Below are 6,341 nucleotides of genomic sequence, written 5' to 3' on the forward strand. Positions count from 1 at the left end.
GTAAAGGATTGTGAATAAGAATTTACAGTTTGTAAAAGTGGCATTTATCTATTTTCCATTTTTCCTTTACAAATAAAATTAAAGGAAGGATTTCGCCCACTCTCCCCACTTAACAATCTCATTACATATGTACAAAAAGCAGTGGACTTAAAGGCCTTGATGTTTTTCCTGGCCTTGCACATTCAGGTTTCCAGTCTCCCAGTGCCCTTAATGGATGTTATGAATGCATAAACGCATTTTCTTTAAAGAAAAGTTAGATTTATAGTGTTATTTCTTACTTGCTCTATTTCTTTGCACTAAAAAAGAGCTATGTGTTTGTTTTATATGACACTTTAGATACCATATTGCCTACAATAACTCAGTTTGCTCCTTAATTTCCAAACTGTAGGAAGTTGATAACTTCCATGATCATTTATGGAGGTTACATACACATCCAAAAAACAAAAAACAAAAAAACCCACAAATCTCTGGGACAGTGGGTTGTTTTGGGCTTGTTACCTTGCAATATTCTCCTATATTCTATAGGTGAAACAAAGGGTGACAGAGGTTGTCAGAAAGGAAATACCTAAATAAACACATCTCTGCATGGTACAATTTCTCATATTCATACATTCCCTGTAGACAGTGTTTTTTCCCCTGTCGAAGAAGGCTGTTGTTCCTGCTGCAGTGATAAGTGATCTCCATTGGTTTCATGTTGTGAAGTCCACTCCCGCTCTGTAATGTGCTTTAGAATTTGCACCCTGTGCTCCCCAGGAGTCATGTTAGTATCTTTTTATATTCTGTATACAACGATGGACAGAGGCCTAAACAGTGGAAAACCTTGAGTCAAACAAATAGATTTCAGTAATCATCTGCAAGAACTCATAGCATCAAAGTCTCTTTTCTCTGTGAATATCTTTGTGTAAGTTGTCATTCAAAGTCAATGTTAGAAGATAACAATTAGAAACTCTTAAGATATTGAGGGCAAGAAGTTGTAAAGGAAAAATTCCATGTTCCAATTAAAAGGTTGGATTGCATATGCCTTTGAAGTGTTTTTTTCAAAAAGTTAAGCTACAAAATTGAGTGTGCCATGTAATCCTTTTGACTCACATTGAACAGAAAAATACTTTGTTGGTCTTGTCTTTGTATATTATGTACTGCAACTTGTAAATATGTGCATGTTTTTTAATTACATTTGTCTGCTTGTCTCTTATTGCACTGGATTCTGCAAGATGAATAATATTTTATACCATTCATTTAGAAAAAGTAACTTCTCCAACTCCCTCATTATTTCCCCTTGTAATTAGTTGGTAAACTCAGAAAACCATTTAGGATTTTTGGAACCCTGAGATTGAATGAAGAATCATGGCTGTCTGAGATCATCCTTATGTTCCTCTGACTTAAACATGCTAAAGGGAAGCATGAAATCTTCCACCTTGTTTTATAAAGCTGTTCTATAGAACTGATAATGCTTGCTTATAGCTACCTATCTACACTTTCAATGAAGATAAATGGAGAAATATATATTTCATGTTTATATATAAACATATGTATATATATTTGGTTAAATCTTTCTCTGTAGATAGATTCTAAAGATTAGTGGTGGGATTTAGGATTTCTTCACTCCTGAATTGGCTGGGACCATGAGCAATGACAGCTTGAGGACTGTCCAGTGACCTGTGTAAAAAAGAGCCTTACTTGTGTCAGGGGAGACATGTAACCGTTAGGTGGAGTATCCTCTACAGAGAGGTCTAGGGATGGTATATTTGGAACCTGTTTTGTTTCCTTAATATCAGGATGTAGGCTGGAAGTGCTCTTTGAAGAACTTGGTGAGGCATATACTAAGAACAATAAAGCTTCCTTAGAAATAGAAATATTTTGTCAATATAGGCAAAAGTTTAATGCAGGCTTTTGAAGAAATGCTTGAAAAATATTCCACTTTGCCAACTTTTTTTTTTTAACAGCCAAATCATTGTTCAGGAGTTTCATACATAATAGTGTTTTGTTGTTGCTTTTGTTTTTTTGGTTTTTTTTTTTTTTTTGGGTTGTGGACCTCTACCATCGTAAGTTATTACTATCGGTCTAGCTGAATGGACAAATAGCTGTGTAAATAGCTTCTCATATGACGTTCCTACTGATAGCTCTTTGACCTTTTCTTCCCATTATGAATGGGAAGATCATTTGTAAACTCCCTTTCTGGGTAGCTACCAAAAAAACAATACTGGTTTGTGGTCCCATGTGACCCTGTCTCCGTTAAGCCCAGAATATGAGTGCCTTTAGCAAGTTTTAGCATTTTACAGAGAGAAGAGATGATAGAATTATTGCCATTAATCACAATTCATAAAACAGAAGCTTGGAATAGCAAAGGTCTGTGTGAATTGTGTTCTATGTCTTTTTTTTTTTTTTTTTTGCTTAGTGCAATTTCAATTTGATATTGAGTAAAATTGTTAACATTATTGATCAGGAACCATACCCCTGAAAATAAATCCAGTTATCCCAGGCTGGCAATAGTCAGATTATTTTTCACCTTAATCTGTGTTACGTTTATATTTAGTGAATAGTAGTGTGGTGGGTTGAAAAGTGCTTGACATTGATGTTTGGAAGAACTTTTTTCCAGTGGTCTTTTCCCAACATGTCTATCCAGGAGAGAATTATTTACTTGCAAATGAGATGTGTGAAGAGACGATCTTACCCTTGCCACAATACTTATGTTAATTCATCTCTATGTTAAAGAAAGGATCTTCACAAATCAGGGGTGAGGACTTTTAAAACAAAAATTCCCTACTTCAATTAATTTAAAATTCTAAATTGCCTGGGTACTTTGAGTCTTTAAAACACACTGCTAAATTAATTTTATTGTAGAAATATTAACATTTTCCTCAACATTTTATTATGAAAAATTTTAAATGTACATTGCAGTTGAAAAAATTTTACCATATATGCACCAGTAAATTCTACCATCATCATTTTACTAGGTTTGTATTACCACATGTCCATCCATCCCTGTATCCATCCATCCATGGAGTTTTTTAAAATCCATATTTCAGTGTAAATTTCAGACAGTACATTTCCCTTACACACTTCAGCATAGGTGTCATTAACTAGAGTTTATTATTTGTTTAAATTAATATCTTTTAAAAAGCAGTGTATTAAGTTGATAACCTGAACCAAATAACATGCATTTTTTTTTTTCTCTCGTGAACTTTAGCTTTCTAGGTTTCTGTTTTATATGTGCGTAGCATAAAGGAAGACAGTTCCTTTCCAACCTGACATTTTTGGGGGTTGGTCATTTTAAATGCTTAGTTGTCACACATTTTAAAATTCGATGATAAGAACTTTTTTCTTTACCCTTCTTCGATGATGTATTTTTGCTGAACTATGCAGCTTCTTAAAAAAACTGTAAATTACCAATTGGGGTTTATTAAATCAGTGTATACCTCATTTTAATCTATTGCTGCTTTTCTCCACGATACTACATCTCTGTCATTACTTTTACCTGCTCCACCAGAATGTAGAGAGGAGGAAAGTCAAACCTATACATGATTAGTGGTTTTAAACAACTTGAGAAGAACAGATTTTGTAGTTTAGAAAGTTGAAACCATTAACTTATTTAAGGACTTTGAATTCCCTGAGAATTGTAATTGTCCATGCTTCCTCTAGCCATAATTAGCAGGATCAAAAACGATTGTACTGTACAATGAGTTGTTGAAATTGTAAGCCTTAGTAAGCATCTTTAGCTTTACTCTAGTACTGTCTAGAAAAAAAGTTTTTTGACATATGCCTTTATTTTTATGCCAAATTTTTTTGTGGATAAAATCTGAAGAATTTAAGTGACTTGCTCCAGGTCATGAAGATTGAACAAATAAGTCAGAATTGAAACTTGACTATTCCTGATTCATATTCTTGTGCTTGTATGATACAAATCATGACTTCCAAAATAACTGAACATTCCTTTGGGGACCTTAACATGAAAGTATGTACTTTTAGTAGTTAGACTTTTGTTTTTAGGCATTTTACGGTTCTTTGAACTTAAAGATTTTTTTCATGGTCATGTTCCTCATTAAGCCAATGTAATTACTAAAAATCTCACTTCACTGTTGAATACTGACTAATAGTGCAGGTTTTATGAGATTTCTTTTTGCATTTGAATAACCTTCATGACTCACTCCTTTTTCTATGTAAGTGCTTAAGTGACCCCCTCACTAGTGAAAATAAATGTTCTATATCACTGATTCAGTGTATATTGTCGACATGATATATTTTTTTAAGGAAAAGTAACCCCATGTGTCAGGATGAGTGATATCCTAGGGCAAAGCACACATGAAGTTTATTTCTACTCTGCAAATCTGGCATTTACTGGAACAAAACTCTTTTAGAGCGGCTGGTCGTTGTTTTGCCTTCTTTTGGTACTTGAGCACCTTTCTGTGGTTTTGTAAATCAGTGTGTCATTTTGTAAGAATTTCTTGTTAATTCTGTGTACATTGGCGTTCACCTTGTGGTATCCTCGGCTGACCATAATAATTTAGTTTGGGTATGGTGTGTCTGCTTTGAAATGCCTTACTAGAGCATGTCCGATTCTGCTCTCAAGCATTCCATGCATCTGCTAGGGCAATACGTTGCCTGTCTTGGATGTATGCTCTAGATCCAGAAGCAAAACTGATTTTGCTTTCACTGTTAAGGTTGCATTTTAGTGTAGTTATTGTTTTAAATTAGAGAATAAAATCATAAAAAACCAAGGGAGACTTTAGAACACTTCATTTAATGGCATGGCAAACTTTTAAAATTGGCTTTTGCTGTTTCACTAGAACAATATCTAGTAAAGGATATGGCTAAAAAGCGCCAGCCAGAACCGTATGAAATTGGGGTTGTTTCCTAAAATTTTTTCTAAATGTCATTCAGGGGTTTAACATCTGTGTATGCTGTTGGGGCTAAGTGCCAGTCACTGATTTGGAAATCTTTGCATTCTGGGGCCATAAAATGGCAAAAGTATGGGATTAAAACCAATCAACTGTGGTTTTACACAACTGTGAATTGTGAAATTGAAATTGCTCTTTTGGTTTTTTTTTTTTTTTTTTTTTTTTTTTAGCATATCGAATATAGAAATCCAAAAGTTATTTAAAATTTACACTGCTTATGTTGATGGCTCATTTTGGCTGTGTATCCTCACTTCTGTACTGATTTATGATAAAAGCTTGACATTATTATAACAGGCATTTTGTGTTCAATTTAATAAAACAGTTTCTGAGTCTTGTCTGCAAATTGTTTGGTTATGAGTTGGAGATCACAGGGAAAAGGTACATTGTCAGCACTGAGGCGTTATTTTCAATGCTGATGGTCAATGACTAGGTTTCCCATTCATCAGTCTGCATATGATCTGCCAGACTTCTTGAACTGATACAGAGTATGTCAGCTCTTGGGCTTGCGGTAGAATTGACCTAGCTGCTCACACAACTTCTTCTGTACATCACTGGAGTTAGCCTGAGCCTGGAGCAAGTTCTTAATTTTATTGATGTATTTTAAAATTTATCTTTCCTTCAAATTCTAAGGAACTTTGGGCTTAGCAGGACCATAATCACTGCTTCTGAAAATAAACAATGTAAAAAGGGATCTACCCATTAATCTTTTGAGTGTTTCACATATAAAATACTCTTATAATTAGCTTATATATGCAAATATTGAGCTATGGTCATTTAAGTACTCTGGGTTACTATATGCAATGTGCTTTTGAATTTAAATACTCATTTTAAAAAGTAGATTATAGGGCTGGAAGGTGCTGTTATGGTTTGTTTAATCAGGATGCAAGACACATACACTTACTGTCGTGGGAAAAATTCTTGTGTCTGCACAAAAAAATGTTTCTGAATGAAGTGAATAGATCACATTGAATCTGTCTGTGTGTTGTAAAAATACTCAAGGCAGCACATTTTATTAAATCATTTCTAAGAGATTTTTAACTTAAAAGAAGGCTATGATAATGGGCATCAAAAAAGAGAGTCTTTAACCACTAGAGCTTTTCAGCTTTTCTTTCTTCAGGCATTTCTGAAGCTTATTTGCTGAAAATCTATTCAAGATCAATTGCTGGGTGTTATCCTTTACAATTGCCTGTATGTAAAAGACTAGTAATGAAATTTCACAGTCTGTTATAAATTAATACAAGATTGTAAAGAGATCAGAAATAGGTATTTTTGTGATGAATTTTAAGATTTTTATCATCTGAGTTGAAACTTAATCCACCAACTTTTATTCCTACTTGTGGGATATTCACAAACTGTTGAAAAGTAGAAACCTACAAAAAGATGAAGACAGGCAACAATTTTGAACTGTAAATATTTAATAGGGATGCGACTATGAATCTTTGCCAA

This window comes from Panthera leo, chromosome C2 (genome assembly GCF_018350215.1).
Source record: "Panthera leo isolate Ple1 chromosome C2, P.leo_Ple1_pat1.1, whole genome shotgun sequence".
Taxonomy (NCBI): domain Eukaryota; kingdom Metazoa; phylum Chordata; class Mammalia; order Carnivora; family Felidae; genus Panthera; species Panthera leo.